This window comes from Phoca vitulina, unplaced genomic scaffold (genome assembly GCF_004348235.1).
Source record: "Phoca vitulina isolate PV1807 unplaced genomic scaffold, GSC_HSeal_1.0 scaffold1, whole genome shotgun sequence".
In the NCBI taxonomy this organism is placed as follows: domain Eukaryota; kingdom Metazoa; phylum Chordata; class Mammalia; order Carnivora; family Phocidae; genus Phoca; species Phoca vitulina.
Genome location: NW_022589704.1, coordinates 10,307,845 through 10,327,288, shown reverse-complemented (window position 1 = coordinate 10,327,288; position 19,444 = coordinate 10,307,845). Strand labels below are relative to the sequence as shown.

Genomic DNA, 19,444 nt, shown 5'->3' with positions numbered 1-19,444 from the left:
TTTTCTTTTTTTCCACATGGAAAGTAATATACACAACTTTAACGTAACAGACAGAAATTACTATTTTTGCTGACCTCAAGATGTGTGGAAAGCCACTGTGGACACACAGTAACAGACAAACAAAAACAAACCAGAAAAACACAAAAGTTAATAAAAACACTCATTTTTCATCTTTGGTTCTGTCTAGTGCTCCTTCCTCCTGCAAAACAAGCCATTTTTTTTTCCTGCTTTATATAAATAAAGGTAAATACTAAAAACAGAATAAAATCTGAGTAAGATAATGCTCTACACCAAGATAGCTAAGATTATCTATGAAAAAATCAGAATTTAGTAAGTAAAATACCTAAATATTATATTAGAAATATCACCAATGAATGAACCTGGTTAAAATGATACTGCAGATTCTGTTAGTTGGTAGAATTGGTCAGCCTTAAGAACTATGTTTGGGCCTTTGTTTCAATTTTCCAGAGAGAGGTTGAGAAGACATGTGGGAATTCACACATAGAGTAATGCTCTTCTCAAAATTATCATCGCATAGAGAATGGGCACAGCCTTTTCTACCCACATTCATTAAGAGCTGGACAGGAGTAGAAGATACTTAAAATCAGTATTCAGTATGCATCAGAAATGGGACAATGATATTTTGTTGACCTAAATGTTTACAAAAGAATTAAAAGGCAATTAGATATGCAAAGCCTTTCTTCCTCCAGGCAGGATACAATTAGCAAGGTCAATTACGCCTCTGTGAATGGCTACCTGTCCCCTTGTTAAAGAGTAGCCAGAGTAAATTCAAGTCCCATAGGCTTGTAAGGGCCGTTTCTCTGCATGAACACCTGAACACTAGAAAACTATTTCCCAATCCTACTCCTCATTATATCATCACGGGATGAATGCACAATCGAATATTGTTAAAAGTCTCCTTAGGAAATCAATAAAAACACATCCAGCATTTTTACCCAACACCTTTAGAGTGTTCTATTTCTTTAATGGAAAATACCACATTCTGAAGAAGAGAAAAAGAGATGGGTGCACAGCAGAAACTCTCCAGTGGTCTTCTTTGTTTGTTTTGGTTTCTGGTGGTAGCTGTTTGTGTTTGGGGCAGAGAAGGTACCCAGTGGATCGCCACTGATTATAACTCAGTGAGTGCTAGTGTGGAGAAAGAGGGTTCTCTTCCGGTTAAATGAATTTCAAATTTATGACCTGGTTATACTGTGAAGATGCCCGTAGGACAGATGCTCCTCCTGACACATACTCTGGAACTCTTTTGGTGGTTCTCTCGAGTGCATAGTTTAGAACTCTGCCAGCTACTCATCTTCATTCAACCTTAGTGCCACGCACTTTCAAAGACTCGATAAGAATGCAAGTCAATAGATGTGCTTTTAATCACGTTCATTAAATTAATTAAACCGAGAGTAAGTTAAAAAAAAAAAAACAAAAAAACAAAAAGAGCTCCTTGAAAGCAGAGACTGAATTTGTTTTTTCTACCATCAATTGTATCATGTCCTTAAGACACATTTGTCAACCATGACCAATGCCTACAGAGAAAGAAGTTCCATTACCACTGCTTCAAAAATCCATGAAAAGTGTTATAGCTAAAAAAACAAGAAGTGTGATAATGCTTCAGAAGGAGACATGTGTGAAATTACCTGTAAGGGTAATGATACTAATGTCTGTCTTTAGTGTCAATATAACTTTTTAAATATAAATTTGACATTATTTCAGGAACCTTTAGCTCAAAACCAACAAAGCAAAGCTAACTTAGAAACAGGGTCATTCCTCTCCTTGAAGCTAAACCGTGCATTTTCTATAGGATAAGATACAAAGAGAGAAATGAGAAAATAGATCGGAAACAAAATAGAACTGATGAAAATGCTGTGTGTGTGTGTGTGTGTGTGTGTGTGTTTGGTTAGGCTGGTTAAAGTTGTATTACTAGTTTTTAAAGTAAAATGAAGACACTAAGACAGGATTGGTAAATTATGTCACACACAGTGGCTTGATTTCATGTAATAAATACCAAAACTTCTTGACCAACATGAAATAGCAGTATTTCTTAGCTCTCACACATGACAATACATGAAACAATCATTTATGGAATACCTACTATGTGCTAGGCACCAGGTCAGGTGTTTGCACGTGTGATCACACATGTAAATTTCAGGATCATTATTTAACAGAGGAGGAAACGGAGTCTCAGAAAAATCAGTTGATGTGTCCAGTCCCACAGATTAAGGGATATTGCCAAGGCTTGACCCCAAGCATTTTCTGAATCCAACTGCAGTGTGCTTGCCAGCTATGCTAAAGCACTGAAGAACTGAATGATAAATCAAATTAAATGGTCCCAGCTAACAAACTGACTACATAAGAGCCATGATGCCTTCACTTCACTTGGGGAGTCCAGCAACTATAATTGAATAAACCAACTGCAAAATCTGTTGCATGGCATTTTGTCTCACCTTGTAACATCCCCCCAAAGTGCAATTCCCTTCATTCAACAGACGTTTTCTGAGTGGATACCACGTGCCAGGCATCTTCCTAGGTGCTAGGGAGGTAACAGGAAGCAGAGTCCCTGGTTTCTTGGAGCTTCCAGTCCAGAGGATGATACAGAGATACAAACATACCCTTATAATCAGTGTGTTAGGTGCTGTGTTGGGGGAAACACTGAGTGCCATGGGGCTCAGAGGAGATCTCCAAACCCAAACTCAGGGAAACAGGGAGGCATCTCCCAGAAAGAGATTCAAAGCGGAGACATGAGGAAATGAAAGGCGCGAGGGGTCATGCTGAGTCTGGGAAAGAAGTTTGCATTCTATCCTGAACTCAGCGGGGCGGCCATTCATGAGTTTCAAGCAGGAAAACACTATTTGTCAATCTTTTTATTGGAGAAGGATCCCACTGGCTGCCACGGAGGTGAATGGGTTGAGGATTTGCAGCAGGCAGGCAAGTGAAGAAGCAACCACAGCAGCTGGAGTAGAAGAGAGAAGTGGTATGAATGCCCAAGGAAGGGGATGAGAAGGTAGTGGGAAGGAAAATCAAGGTGATTCATGATTGACTGGATGTTGGTGGTCATGGGCAGACGTTGGATCAGGTGTCGTCTAGGACACTTATTGAGTTGGGTGGGGGGCTAGTGCTACTTACAGAAAAAAGAACAATCTGGAAAAGGAAATGATGAATTAAACTTTGGATAAGCTGACTTTGTGTATCCACCAGGTAGTCTGGAGGATAGGGGGATGCTCTGGGCTGCATATCAATTATGCTTTTCAAGAAACCTTTTTGAATGGCAGTAAGCACTGAGCTTTCTTTCAACTTCCTCAAAACATGTGCAACTGTCTCGGGATTAATTCTTTAAATCTGTAAATTCTCCAATTTTTGACAAAGAAAAGTTGTAACGTCAGAGGAGGGGGGGAAAAGGCTTGCTTGTTTGGTGTTTTTGAAAAGCCACATAGTAACTGCCTATGACCATGAATGGCTTGAAATTACTTAAACTGTGGTCATTCTCTGAAGAGACCTTTTGAAAAGTTACGGGACAACGTGATCATACTAAAATCTTCTACACTAACCTTTTACTTCTTGGAGTAAAAACATAATTAAAGAGAAACAAAATGTACTTTACTTGGATGCTGATTCCAAAGAGAGCCCATATAATAACGAAGACTTTATAAAGCCAGCATTAATGGAAAATGTGCAGGAGTCGTGGAAAGGTGTGGCAATTCCATGCAGTGAACAGATGGTGGCCATGAAAACCGTGAAATGTAATGAGCCTGGAGTAGCCTGTTAAGTGAGCCAGGCTCCAGAGAGCATAACCAGATGCCAATCACTGGCCCCAAACTGATAGTTTGCTTTTTACCTTAACAGCTTGCACAGATGAACAGTACATTCTCAAGGTGCTTGCAAAGAAAGACCTTGGCTGAGCAATAAGTATCTGGACTTTCAGAAACTTTGCTTTCAATTTAAACTACTCATCCAAGGGGCGCCTGGGTGGCTCAATGTGTTAAGCATTAAGCGTCCATCTTCGGCTCAGGTCAAGATCCTGGGGTCCTGGGATCTAGCCCCGCATCAGGCTCCCTGCTCAGCAGGGAGCCTGCTTCTCCCTCTCCCTCTGCTGCTCCCACTGCTTGTGCTTTCTCTCCTGCTGTCTGCCAAATAAATAAATAAAATCTTTAAGGAAATAAATAAATACAATAATCTACTCATCTGAGTACTGTGAAGGGAACACTTCTTTTGACTGCTAGCAAGATTCCAGGATTCTAGAGTTGCCTTCCCCTTTGACAAAAAAGTTAAGTTCTAGTCTAGTCTTTAGGAAAAGAAAAAAATCCTTTCTCCAAAACACAGTCGATAAAACATACATGATAAGCAATGTTGGTGACTGTTTTTCTCACTTTTGTGATCAATTAGACCTTGCAAAAAGATTCTGGAGAAAGTAGAAATACTTGGCTTTGTTGTGTTTTGGAAGTCTCTGCTGTCAGAAGGAATATTAATGCCCTTTGTGTACAATTTCTTAAACCCCTCCTCACTTTACACCCACATCCAAGTAAAGCACAAATACACACACGTAATGCACACACAGACACACGCATGCACAGCAATTTTTACAAAAGAATTAAGACCATACGGAGTCTTTCCCAAGGTTTACTGAGGTCACGGTTTCCTCTTGAGAAAAGATTTTTTTTCATTGTATGTCTTTTTATAAAGTTACAAATGGGTCTTTGGGATTTTAAAAAAAGAGACAGCAAAAGTGAGAAAAATCAGAGAGCACTGTGTAAGACATTATCTGGCTGATAAATTCAGCTACCATGTTGACCACCTTATTCTTTCTTCCAACCCATTCCTGAGGGCTCTGCTCCAGGGGTCATGTGTATTCACCAATGGCTGATGAAAGTAATTTGTATGCTTGACAGTAAACTGTTAATATAAGCACAGGCTCCAACTGAAATATTTTATGAACACACAAACAGTGTAATTTGTACTTTTTCATGTAAGCTAAGGATTTACAAACAGGCTTACTAACTGTAACTCCTCTGAGGCTGAAGGAAACCAGGCAGACAGAACTATGTTTTAAGCCACACACACACACACACACACACACACACACACAAGAAAACCAGAACTAGATTATCAAAATGAGCACAACAGGAGCTGGTATAGAGTAGAATCCAAGATACTATGCATTCCTTCATTTACCGAATGCCTAACCTACGCCGGGCACTCTCTAGGTGTTGAAAACCCACAAATCAAACAGTCCCTACCTTCAAAAGACCTCATGGTCCATCGGGAAGACAGGTCAATTCCAATTTGATTTGCCGAGTGTTATGTGACAGAAGTGTTTCAGTGGGACTAGAGGTCAAAGAATCTCCCTCAAAGAGGGTAACGCCTGGGCTGAAGCCTGAAAAGTACATAGGACCTAGCCAAGGACTTAGAACAGTCATGTCTTGAAAGCCATTCTTGTTTTTATGTATAAAAACAGAGATCTAAACCACTGGCACAACAACAGTGGCCTGAATACCCTGGCCGAAGTGTGAGGCACCATGGCGGCTTCATGAGGCCGAGTCCTTTCCACAAAGCATGATGCCACTTGGGCTGGATTTGAACATGTTCAGAATGTTCTGCCCCTGATCCTCTGGCCCTTTAGAGACAGGCATTTGAAAAAAGTGAGTTTCTATTTTGGGGCTATGTAAAATGTGAACTGAAGGCTCTTTTTTGAGTATTAAACTCTAGTCCTTTCTCCACAAAGTCATCCAATGGCTCAAGCTTCCTCACGGCAAGCCAGTGGGAAAATCACTGTCCTCATCCTCATGTGCTCTGCCTGACCCACCCACAGTCAGCCCATGAACACCCACACCCCACCTGTCTACAAGTTTTCTTCTAACTCCATAGAAACTGATTATAACTGAATTTTTAAATATATACCATAGTTACCTTTAAATAACTCTTTCTTTTTTCTCTTTCTTTAGTTTAAAGTCATTATAGGAATGATTGGCTTATACAAGACCTTTAAGAGCTTTAATTAGATGTGTGGTGAGGAGGAGAGGAAAGTCAACTCTAGACTTGGGTGTTCTTCATTTGTGACACTGAGGCAGGCTACTGACTTCCTGCCATGGGAGCACGCACAATCCTCTCTGCTCTCATTGCCCTGCTCCAGGTCCTCAATGTCCCTCATGTGGAGGACAGCAGTAGATTCTTAGCCCTCACGGGTCACCCTGCTTCCTTCCAAACCATCCCCCTTCCCAAATCAATTCCATGAAGTCACCCGTGAGAGAGATCTGAAATGCCTCCTACCTACAAGATAAAGTCTAATCTCCCTGGCCTGGCAGATAGGACCTTTCCTGACCCATCCATAACCTGCACCCATTCCTCTCCAAGCTATGGCCTCACACTGGAAGCTCTGTGATGCTGCTCACCTCTCACCTCCATCCCCACGCATGCACTGTACTGCGTCTTGTCCTCTGGGCCTTTGATCATGCAGTTTCATCTGCTGGAATGTCCTTCCCTGCTTTCTGCAACAGGCTCTCTCTATTCATCTTTTTGAAGTAAAGGTCAATTCCAAAACTTACCGTGAAGTCCCCCATGGGACTCAGTTCTCTGTGCCCATGTAACTTCCTGGCTAAATACTCCCACTGCATGAAGCCCACAGACAGTCTCTGTCTAGATTATCTCTCTCACATTTGACTGGGAGCATTTGGATGTCAAGGTCGGGGCGTCAACTGTGAAGGCTCTCGCTGTGATGACCACCATGTCATGTGTATTTGTAGAGCCAAGCCAAGGGCTGCCCTGGCCTTGAGAAGGGGAGCAGCTCTGGGGAGGGCTCCCAGGGAAGACATGAGTGTGACCTAGGGAGGCACAGTGTGTCAGGAAACCGTCTCCATGGTGTCAGGAGCTAGACGGCTGTAGAGCTTCTCTCTAATGCTTGGTGTGTGAGGTTTGTCTCCACCCCCCCCTTTTTTCATCAGCATGGCATGCAGCAAAACCCAACATATTCCATAAAATTACACTGTCCAGCTGTCCTGAATATAGCCACTCACCTTTGACTCAAGATGACATCCTCTGGAAGGCAAGCATCCTTTACAACAATTGCTAAGTAATTAAGTCAGGGCATTGAGCTTCCTTTCTCCTATGTTATTTTGTCAACTATAGGTATTTAGATCAAATTTATTGTTTCTCTTTCCTTCATGGAGAAACTGAGTCACAGAGCTTTCTGACTTCGTTGAGGTCAAAAGTGTGTCTGGGTCTGAACGTGGGCTAGCCCCCCTAACATCTGGTGCTGGAGGGGTGAGAGTAGTTGTGTTTCATGGACAAGGGGACCTGCTCTAATGGAAGGATTGTTGGCAGAAGGCCAGCTGTGACCATCGGGGCTTTGGTGGCACTGTCCATTTCTTCCTTACAACAACCCTGCTGGTGAGAATCAGTGTCTCCATTTTGTAGATGAAGAGAAAGAGACCCCCCTCAAAAGCAGTTAAGTAACTTGCCCACAGAAGGGCCTGCTGCTTTCATTAAAGTAAAGGCTAGGATTTCAACTGAGGATGGATCGTCTGGCTCCAAAGTCTAAGCAGCCTACACCAGCACCTCCCTCTTAGAATGCCTAGAAACTCTGCCTGGAACCCCCTCCTGCCTTCTGGCAGAACATCTTTCTCACACTAACCATCCCTAGCTCCCATCTTAAAATGTCTTTTAAATTTTAGTCCCTAAATAACTATAATCAAAATGTTTTTCCTTTCTTTCATTAGAAGAATTTAGATGAGATGAGGTGGGAAGTAGGGTCAGGTAGGGAAACTACATAATCTTCTCCCATATTCCACCTTTTTGAAAACAAAGGATTTTCAGATAGGTTTAAATATCTAAAAAAAATGCAGCTGAATACATTTCAAAGATCTTTCTCTCCAGGGACAGTAAGCTTAGGGTTTCAAGATCTCAACTCCAGATAAAAAGGTAGAGTGGCGGCAGGCATGGTTGATGTGATGTTGATGGCAGGGAATGAGTCACAGTTCTAGAATTTACTCTTTATGAAGCTCTGGGCAGTGGACAAAGTAGTCCTGCCTTACCGTAGGGACCAGAGTTGATAAGCATAAAGCAGATGGAACAGCATGGTACCTGGTAGCGGCTATTTCTCTGAGGTATAATCTATGCATTTTAGACATAGTTTCATAGTTATTTAACAACTTAATCAACATTTACTGAGAAATGCCCATGTGTGAAGGTCTGTTAGTGCAGTGGGTGATGCAGAATTCAATAAGATGTTGGTTTTGTATTCTCAGGGCTCACCATCCAGATGGTAAATCATATATACATATAATTAGATATAATTCCAGCAGCCTATAATACAAACTACCAAGGAAGTGCCAAGTACGAAAATATCATTACTGCTTTATCAGGCAAATGACATATTCCTTTAAGTATGTAATTTTTTAAAAATTCTGCTCCATTATTCCAACTGATTTTTCTGAGAGCATTTCACCCACAGGCACAAATCAATAATTTGAAGAGAGAAGTCAAGAGGAAAAAAACCAGAAGACAGAAAGCACTCGTATCTAAATATTTGCATATCATTTCACTTCAAGAAACATTCGTCAGTTGCCTGCTAGGCACAAGACCCGTGTTTGCTTGGGAGGAAGGAGCCCTGTTCTCGGTGCACGAGGATTTGCTTGAGACTACAATATGTATACAGCTTCGGATATGTGCTATAACCTCTTTTTTTTTTAATATGTGATGGCTGAAAAGAGGAAATGCAAGGATGACTTCCTCAATAAAATGCTTTACAAAGACTGTATTGTAGGTTTATACGAAAGGGAAAGCAACAGAGCAGAGAGGTACTGAACCCACATTGCCTGGATTCAAATCCTCCCTTGGCCAGTTACTACTTCTATGACACTGAAACTGTAATTTAATCTTTCTGTGCCTCAGTTTTGTCCCTGAAAATAGGATACTCTGGATCAAATGGCAGTTGTGGAATTAAAGGAAACAATTAATACATGTAAAGGCTTAATATGATACTTAGCAGAAAGTAGGGACTTTATTGTTATCATTGTTACTTCCTTCTGACAATATTTAGAACATGCAAATAACATCTAAAATGCAGATAAGAAGCTCTGATAGTAAACTTTATATCCAGTATTATTGTGCCCACTCCACAGGAAAAGGATAGACGTCCACCCAAAATTTGGTTTGAATATTGAGACTGGTGACACCCCCTTCCCCCAACGTAAACCCAGAAGGTATAAAAAGGTTTGTAGGGAGGGGAGGGCAGGCTTCAAAAGGTGGTCCAACAACACCTTGAGAGAGGAGGGAAAGGCAACTGGCTTCAGGTTTTTGTAATAGTTAGGGGATGGGACAGGGTGAGGATCCCGAGTATGGGTGCCCACAGGCACTGAAGGAGGGAGCATCTGGGTTTCCTTATCAGCTTCCCCAGATGCAGGCGGACGACTCAAATGCTGTCAGCAGTCAAACATCAAAAATTGGAGTCAGACTCTTCATTACAAGTGTGTACAAACCTTCCTAGACAATTTATATATGGCTCAGGGAGAGGATTTTGGCAGGCTGGTACGTTTCATATGTTGCAATGTTCAGTAATCTATATCTACATTTAGACATCCATTCCACGAAGGAAAGTAAATGCATGTATTCATGTTTAATTTCCTTTGGTTCATTTTTTAAAAAACAAATATTACCAAAACTAAAGAAGAGTAGAAAATTATGTTCCTTAAATGCATCTTCACTGTAACTTTTTTTAAAAAGCAAAAAAAACAAAATAAAACAAAACAAAAACAAAAACAAAAAAACCTTGGCGCAAGAGGCACCTCTGAGTTGAAGAGTTTCATCCATGGGCTACCAGACGGACCATCTCTAAAGGGACCCCAGAAGAGAAGTTACAATTCCTACTTGCAACAGTCCGTTCTATCACTTTAGGATCCTCAAACCTACATAACATGTAAGTGAGTATACCACACTGGCCACAAGTGAGGCTCATTCTCATTGAGGTTCTGGTGTCCTTGTTGCCATTGCTTTTTTGCAGTTACTGTTGAATATTTTCTGAGTTCTAGATAAGCACCAGACCCTCTGTTGAGAATTTCACATCACTATGTCATTTAATAACAACCCTATGAGGTAGATACTATTATTATCCCATTTTACAGATGGGGAAAAATGGAGAACAGATGGAGTCCAGCTGGCCGTTCCTTCATAGCTTATATATATAACCAGTGATGTTTTGTCTTGTTTTTTTTCAAACATCTTTCTGCCATATGTGGAACCATACACATGCCAAATTCTATTTGATGTGATTAAACCCCCCAGGAGGAAATTATAATTCTGACTTGGAAATAATTTAGCTAGGAAAGAAGAGGCTATTGAGGAAGAGCCACAGTAAGAGAAAACTCTTCAGCATCTCCTAGTTTATAACCATAGACAACTTTTTGAAACCATTGCCATCTATGGGCTAAAAGATGTTTATGGTGAATAAATTATGGCCCTATGATAAAAAGTCCCTGTTTCATTTCTAAACACCATTTTTCAATGGATGAAAACATTTTCCACACTGCCCCATAAAAAGTAATTTAATTTCTACAACAGCCATAATATTGAAATTTTTCATTTGACAGTCTCCATCTTGGATCATTCTTTACCAGTTTTGAACACCCATGGGATCATATACAAATTGACACAAATAATAATTATGTTCTCTTTTCAGCTGAATTTGCATTTTCTAAGGCATAATATGACTAAGTGCATCCATCTAGCACTAGGCATGTCGAAAAATCAAATACAGCAACTCACTATTTCATTATGAACCAGGCATTTTTCTATACTTCTTTAAAAGTTCACAAACAGTAATAGGCTAAGAGAAGATAATATATAATTGGAAATGGAGTCTCTAAAAAATCTTACAAGTTTATTGTAATTTTAATGTCCAGATGTCTAACTTTTTATGAAACTATAAATGTTTGCTCAAATCTAGTAATAGATTTTCAAGCTCATGGGCATTTTAGCTGTGGCTTTCTTTTAAAGTTGCCACATTAAAAACTTTTATGGATTTGGCAGTTTGGTTTCTGCTATTTTCAAGCCAAAGGACTCCCCAAACTTATGTTGGTTCTGCATCTACCGTGAACACAGAGACAGGACTTTATTCAGGTGGGAAGGATCCTAACTGGGGGCAAAAAGATCTTTGGGGAAAATAAGGAGCTTCTGATCACTTCAGAGTGCTTGCAAAATTGGAATCCAAGCTTCAAAGACCTCTCTATCAGCCCAATGCTGTAATACAGCACTACTCAACAAGGGGCTTACACTGAATTGCAGGGCCTAAAATGGGGTTATCTTCACAAATTGGGTAATTGCTGCCATCTTTAAGCTGGCATTTGACCCAATAACTATAGTCAGCTTAAAAGACAACTGATTGCAAAAACTAAGCTTTATCCGAAAATGGGAGGGTTAGGTTGTGGTTTCATGCTTTGCCCTGCTTCGTATTGCTAGAGGTTAGAGTAAACATGTCTTCTGACAAGATCAATACTCTCCTGTCTTTAATGGAGCCAGGGCCATCCCCTTACGGTAAGCAGAGAACTCAGTCCTGTCCTACCTTATAAATATGCAGTAGGAAGTCTAGACATCACGGAGTGCAAGAGAACTGAAATCACCTTCTAAAGAAATCAACAAACACTACTGCAGATACTAACAAACCTCTACTGGATTTCAGCAAAATTGAAGTTAACATAACTTGTCCCAAGTTTGTGAATACATTTTTATCATTTAAGGCAATTTTGGAGGAAACCAGAACGTTTGGGTTCTTAAACACTTTGGCTATTAGAAATAAAGCTGAAAGAAAGTTTATTAAATACCTTAATTTCTTGTTTTAGGGGCTGGAAAAATGATCCAGGGAAATCAGTGCATGTAAGTCCATATAAACAGTATCATTTGCACACGATTAAGAAAGTACACATTCTCTTTCATGGGGCTCTATTATCTCCCCAAAGCATCCAAATTAAATGTGCTGTTGTTAAGATGTCTCCAAAATAGAAATCATTAAAGCATAAATCAATCGCTAGAGACAGATAAACTAAAAGATTTACGTTTAGGTCTTATGGGGCTTGTAAATGGTAAATCTGATAGTAAAACACGTTTATGGAAACAGTACAAGAAGTTTCATCAATGCCACAGCCTGTTCAATTAATGATGTTGAAGATATTTGATTTCTATCAACCGCTACTCACTCTTCTAGGTTTTCTGGGACATGGACCCATCCCTGAAAATCCAGAACAAAGCGCAGCTCAAAGGATAATTTGGAAGAAAAATAATAGCAAAAGAAGGGCAGAAGAGCAGCAACAGAGTGAATTTAAATTGGAGACAAGTGGAAAATGTGGAAAAGAGAGGAAGGAGGGAAGGGAGAGAGGATAAGAAGCAAGCAACACCACATGAACAAGCATGGGGGCTTTTTACAGTATCTTTCCAACACAGTATTGTTTAGTAGTAAAACTGGTGCACATTTGTACAAAGAACTAGTGAATTTAGGAGATAATAATTTCCTGCATTAAATACAATCTCATAGGGCACCTGGGTGGCTCAGTCAGTTAAGCGTCCCACTCCTGATTTCAGCTCAGGTCATGACTTCAGGGTCCTGAGATGGATCCCCGCACTGGGCTCTGCGCTCAGCATGGAGTCTGCTTAAGATTCTCTCATCCCTGTCCCTCTGCCCTTCCCCCTGCTCAATCTCTCTCTCAAAAAATTAATTTAAAAAAGATTTAAATAAAAATTTTAAAAAATAAAAATAACTACAAGCTCATGATCCTTCATAATTCTTCAATGAAGAGTGCCTCGACAGATCCCAAGGATCAGAAGGCATTTACCTATTTTTAACTAATTAGGGTAGAATTGACTTGATTAGCCCAGTCTAAAACATGTCAAGGATATCCACTAGCTTTTAGAAATACAATTGTGATGATAAATTATGTAAATGAATTATGAAGGCAAAAACAATGAACAACTTTGTTTTCTATAACTGACCAACGGTCTGTAAATGGAGGGCAACATAGACACAGAGATTTCAAGGTGATCTGAGCTTGCTGTGGAGGAAATCTAAGGAAAAAAACAGGCACAAAAAACTTTGTTCAATGACTATGTGTTATTTTTTAATTTTTTCTGTCCATGTACTAAAAGTGCAGAATTTGTAATTATATAATATATATACACTGGGAGATTTTATCTTTAGTATTCTAGTAAAACAGACTGCATAACGTGTAGTCTTTTTCCTGTTTTTCACAAAGGCCTAGCCCGTCTTTCACATCTACCATGTGTCCATGAACATCGATGGATTGCTTTTAAGGGAAAAGATACCCATAATTTTAAAATGAACTTCGAAGTATAACCATAATGAAACCCTAAGAAGTGACTTGAATCACATCTGTAATCAAGATAACCATGTGTTGAGAAATGTACATATGCAACTCTAGGAAAATACACTCATGAATTCCTCAAGGAGGTATTCCTGAATGCCTGCTCGACACAGACTTCCATGCTGAGTGCCACCAGTTACCCAAAGAGCCTTAGACTTGCCCTTGAGGGTCTAGGGTTAGAGTAGGAGATAAGGATGTAACATGGAGAGAGTGGTGCATACTCTAGGACCAGTGGAGACACCATGCTAGGAGTTGCAGAGGCAAGATAGATACGGACCCAATCAAACAGTCCTTATTTATGTGACATAATATGAAATATGCTAATATGGAGTCTAAGTTTTTCTAGGGAGCTAAAACTGGAAAAATCCACCTTATTGGCTAATTACCAAGTTAAATGCACATTAATATCATGTCATAATGATTTTTTATTCTTGTTCCCCGTTTTTTTTTTTTTTTACAAAGAGAAAAATATCACTTGGCTGAAAATAATGAGGAAAATTTGGGGAAATGCTGAGATGAATAAGAGTAGCTTAAATAAAAATGCTTTTATAGCATTAACGAAACAAAACAAGTCTTGTAAAGTTTCCAAGGCAGAACTGTTTACCATATCAAGTGCTTGTGGGAACAGCAGTTTAAAATATAAAGGGATAAAGTAAATAGAAAATTACAAAAAGGAGTTTATGTAAAGGACCTACTTCTGGTTGTTTTGGTTTTTTTTCCCCCAAGTTATTGTAAATCAGAAGCCAAAGCACATTTCTAAGTCAAAGTCCAGGATGAGCATGAGCCTAAGTGAGGGGCCATGGAGGACTGGCTCTGGAATTCTACTTTAGCTCCAGAAAAGTCTCTTTGGGACAATTTCTTGTTTGTCATGACTGCTATAAGGTTTGTTTTACTCAAAATAGTTATTCATTATCTCTTTTTTCCCCATTTCACAAGATCTTCCAAGGATGGGAGCGTGTGTTTTACCATATGTATTTTACTATATACATAATGGTTTATCAACTTGCCAAGATAAATCCTCTGAGGCGCAAAAGATACAAGAGCTCTAAAAAGGTTTCATAAAAGTACCTCCTTTGAATTCCCTTCCTCCTGCTACTATAGTAGCAGTCGTTTTATCCACTCTGGTTGCATCTTAGTTTTTATAATTGGTTCTCCAACTTCCTCCATGCAAGTGCCCATGACATTCAAGGCATGTGACAGAAAGTGGGGTACTAGAGGGTTCCTGTCCTTCCCTTAAGTTCAAGAGATTTTCAGCATCTCAGTTTGTTTCACTGAAGAGATAAACAGTGGCATGGAAAGAAAGAAGATAAGACAAACTTTCTTCTCTATGTTCTTTCAAGAATTCGTAAATCTGGAAGTTGAAAGAACAGAGCCCTAGACCAAGTGACTGAAATCTATCAAGTATTTATTTTTCCCCCAGTGGACTCTGGGGGAAGAAAAGGGGATTTTTAAGCAGACACTGTATCAGATATTCCAGAGCAGGGCAATGTGGCTGAAGCCACAGGAGGCAGAGGATGGAGATGGATAAGGTGCGGTGGGCATGGAAGCTCTGAGGTGGGGTCCAGCAGGATTCTCCCTCTCCAGAGGGAGTGAGGGAGCTGAGCCCTGGGCAGCTGTGCAGCCAGAAACAAAGGGGTGGGGGGGGGGGGGGGGGGGCGAGGCAGGACCAGTTTCCATGGGCCGTGCTCACTCTTGCCTCCAACCCCTCTGGCCCATCCTCCAGGGACATGCTACAGGGCCATCTGGCCAATAGCACATTCTGGCAAATTGTCATCTTTCCATGGCTCCCGTGAAAGAATCAAGAAAGAAAGGTAAACTACTAATCTCATCACACGTTACTTCCTGAAAAGCCTTTCCTGGCCACCCAGTGTCTACCGGGCAAAACTCAAGGCATTTGAGGCTTCTTGTAATCTGGCTTCAGTCTACTCTTGCAGCCTTTTACAACTGGCTCGCAGGTTCTAACAAATCAAGCAATTGTCTTGATGGCATCACCCCCTTACACACGTCTACGCTTGCACACATCTGTGTTCTTGACCCGGAATGGCTCTCCCATCCCCAATTCTGTCACGATGACTTGCTCTGTGAATGCCCCCTCATCCTAAGACACTGTCCAAATATCACCTCCTCCAAGTTGCCTGCCTAGTCTTCCCCTAGCCCACCAGGTGGAATAGGGTGCTTTGACCTCTGTGCTCATACCTCATGCACACCTCGCTTGGAGCTCTCATCACAGAATGATCGAGTCCACGTCTTTCCCTGGGAACTCAAGATCTTCTCAAGGCCAGACGTCGCATCCTGTTCACCTCTCATCTTTCAGCCATCGGCAGTGTGTGGGACCATAGTAGGGACTCAATACATATTTATTAAATAATCTCTTGATTGGCACATTCAAATCGATTTAGCCAATGCTTTCTGGGTACTTACACATGGCAGACCGATACAAACCCCCAAGTGATAAAAGGAGGTAAGACACTGACTATGTTTCAGAAACTTTGAGTCTCATGGGAAAGAGAAAACAATTACAAAGCAAGATAAGATGTACACTGCTAAGATGGATAATAGATTCGGGAGTAGTACATGAGAGAAAATACTGAGAGATAAGCTGGCTGTGGTCGAGGTCTTAATCTAGGAAGGAGTGAGAACTAGAGCTGGCCAGGAGGCTTGGAGATGATTTAGCAGCCGACAGAGAGCCACTGACGAGCTTGGGATAGCAACGGCGTCTCGAAGCAAATGGTATTTTAGGAAGGACCACTTGACAGCAGCAGGATGAAATCACTGGAGCAGGGAGAAGGTGCCATATGAGGTCCCCTAAGCTTCCTGGCCTTGAATTACAAAACAAGACTTCTAGTTTATAACGTTACTTCAGTTCCTGCCATGAAAGGTGTTTACCTCATCAAGGGAAGGCAAAGAGTGCATGCTGCGTGAAGTTAAATGCTGGACAAACAAGAGCTGGTAGGTGGTGTATGCAGAAGATGATGCATGTCGTGATGGACAGGGCAATGCAGCTAAAAGCAGAAGGACTTGCAACGAGCTCGGGAAAAATACCATGGAATTCTCAAAGCCAGGAGAGTTCAGGGAGACCGCGGCACATCCAGACACACTCTGCAGCTAGGACTCATCTAGCGGTAATCTCCACAATACTTAACCAAATGAGGAAAACACAAAATTGTCAGCGTAACCTACATGAAAATGGGGGCATGCAGCCTCGGTATTCTTTAAGAGATCCCACAATTATATTTCCAAGTCTAGAGCTGCTGCAGAGTCAAGACCAGGGTCTGAAATGTCACCATGACAAGGTGTAACTGCTCGAGTCTGCAAGTGATTCAGAGCCTCTTTTAGACTCTGGAAGTGGAGGCCGTGGCTGAAATGTGGACTGGGATGCTGAAAATGAGGAATGATACGGTGCAGAGGAAAGTACAGTGTTAAATATTCAAAAGGAACAACCTTCCTTGCAGTTAATCTGGTATGAATTTCCCCTCGCCCCCTGTGGTAAGCGGAACGCTAATTCTCAGACGGACCCCTGACTTCGTGCCCTGGTGCTGCTCCAGCGATTATGTTACTTTGCAGGGCAAAAGGGATCTTGCCAGTGTCATTAAGGTTACTTACTAGGTGATCTGAAGAAAGGGAAATTATCCCGGTGGGCTTAATCACATGAGCCCTTTGACAGAGAAAGTTCTCCCATAGTAGCAAAGGGGAAAGTCAGAGAAATTTGCAGCATGAAAAGGATTTCAGCACCACCTCTGTTCTGAAGATGGACAAGGCTCTATGAGAAGGAATGTAGGTGGCCTCTAGGGGCAGAGAGGGACCCCCGGCTGATAGCCAGAGAGGAACAGGACCTCAGTCCTCCAACTGCAAGGGACTGAACTTTGCCAACAACTTGAATGACCCTGAAGTGGTTTCTTTTCCAAGTTTTCCACATGAGAATGCAGCTCAGCCAACACCTTGATTTCAAGCTTGTAAGCCCTAAGCAGAGGGCCCAGCCATGCCCACCAGAGCTTCTGACCTCTAAAACTGTGCAGTAATTAATGGGTGGTGTTTTAAGCCACAGAGTTTGCAGTAATTTATTAAAGCAGCAATAGAAAACTAGCAGGCCTTCCAAAAATTCTTATGAAATTGACACCTATACATTGATAGACATGAAGGTCTTGAAACTGAATACTGCAAATGCAATTTCATAAAGCAGGTAAATGGTACAGGCAATAAAAACCATGAAGTAAGGTAAAGAAAGAGCACTGAGGATAGCACATTTGGGACAGCCTCGCTGGAGGAAATGGGGCCCTATAGGCACCATCTCTGCCCTGCTGCTCAGAAAACCCATTCCTTTCCGTGGTCCAACTGAATATCTTATTCTCCGATAACACGGTCCCCAGCCAGTTAATCATTCACTCATCCAATATGCATCTGAGTGGCTACTTCGTACCAAGTGGTGGAGTGGACCACCACACCCACACGGGAGTGCAGGATCAGGGAACAGTCCTCGGCTACATGACAATCCATCACCTCCCCGACTGGGTAAAGAAAAAGGAGATCTGAGGTTACCAGCAAATAAAAAGGAGTCTTGGAGTCTCTGCCTCTGAAACAAATAATGCAATATATGTAAAGGAAAAAAAAAAAGAAGAAGAAGAAGATAGCAGGAGGGGAGGAATGAAGGGGGGGAAATCGGAGGGGTAGACGAACTATGAGAGATGATGGACTCTGAAAAACAAACTGAGGGTTCTAGAGGGGAGGGGGGTGGGAGGATGGGTTAGCCTGGTGATGGGTATTGAGGAGGGCACGTTCTGCATGGTGCACTGGGTGTTATGCACAAACAATGAATCATGGAACACTACATCTAAAACTAATGATGTAATGTATGGGGATTCACATAACAATAAAAAAAGAAAAAATAAATAAATAAAAAAATATATATATATAAGTGAGGAGGCGCCTGGGTGGCTAGTAGGTTGAGCGTCTGCCTTCAGCTCAGGTCATGATCCCAGGGTCCTGGGATCAAGTCCCGCATCAGGCTCCCTGCTCAGCGGGGAGTCTGCTGCTCCCTGTCCCTCTGCCCCTCCCCCTGCTTGTGTTCTCTCTTTCTCTCTCTCTCTCTCTCAAATAAATAAAATCTTCTAATAAAATAAAATAAAAGTGAAAAGCATGATACCAGTACTTGATTCAGAACCATCTCTTTGGTGAAGCAGTCAAAATATGTGGATATTTTATTATCCCTTGGTGATTGTCTGAAATGATTCTGCTACGAGAAGATCTCTGGTCCAATGAAAGTGAACTTGACCCAGGGAAGCTATCAGGACCGAAAGGTTATCTGTTCAGAGCGAATGTGTTTATTTCAAGTACGATCTCTGCCTATGAAGCCCAGCAAGCAGTCTAAGGTAATTCAGGTTGCTATGACCCTCCATCAATGTGCGTGAACTCAGAAAATGCCAGCACCACATGGGACCTGCCGGGGACGGGGGGGGCGCAACCATCATGACAGCAAGATGTGAAAGCTTGGCTGAATATTGAAAAAGTAGCCAAGGCATTCCATGGCTGCCAGATTTTTACATTCTTCGTGTTACTGTAGCCCAGGCGGTGAAGTTCAGTAACCTACCACATGCTGCCTATATAATAGGAAACATTTACTTCAGTGACTGATTATAAACAGAAGGCTCTTGAAACAGCTCACTGCCGGTCAGATCCTTTAAATATTTACATTCTGCTGGCTGACACAGACCCACGCAAGCGCCAAACTAGATCGCCACACGACAAAGGTGTCTGGCTTCCCTGGTCATGCCACTGGCTATCTCGGGGATCAGAGGGTACAAGGTCAGACCTGAATACTTGTCTTCCTGCTACTGACAACTTCCTGCATTATTTGCTCTCGTTATTCTTTATTCCATGCCCACATGGCCATCTACTCTCTCAACATATCCATCTGGGGGCATTTTCACTTGTTCATCACGCCAATGAGTGGGGGGGAAAAAATCTTTCCTTTCTAACTGGTAATGGTGTTGACAATTCTCCATTTTGCCTCCAGGTTAACCTAAAATGATTGAGCTGGCAATAATGATTTGATTCAGCTGGTAGGTTTACGGCCCTATGAATCG

The 19,444-nt window shown here is 41.5% G+C and overlaps 1 protein-coding gene across 2 annotated transcripts in view; it reads right to left on the bottom strand.

The window, feature by feature from the left end:
• Window positions 1-19,444, bottom strand: part of PID1 (phosphotyrosine interaction domain containing 1) — a 219,837-nt gene that overhangs the window by 30,532 nt on the left and 169,861 nt on the right. The gene's annotated exons all lie outside the window — the stretch shown is intronic.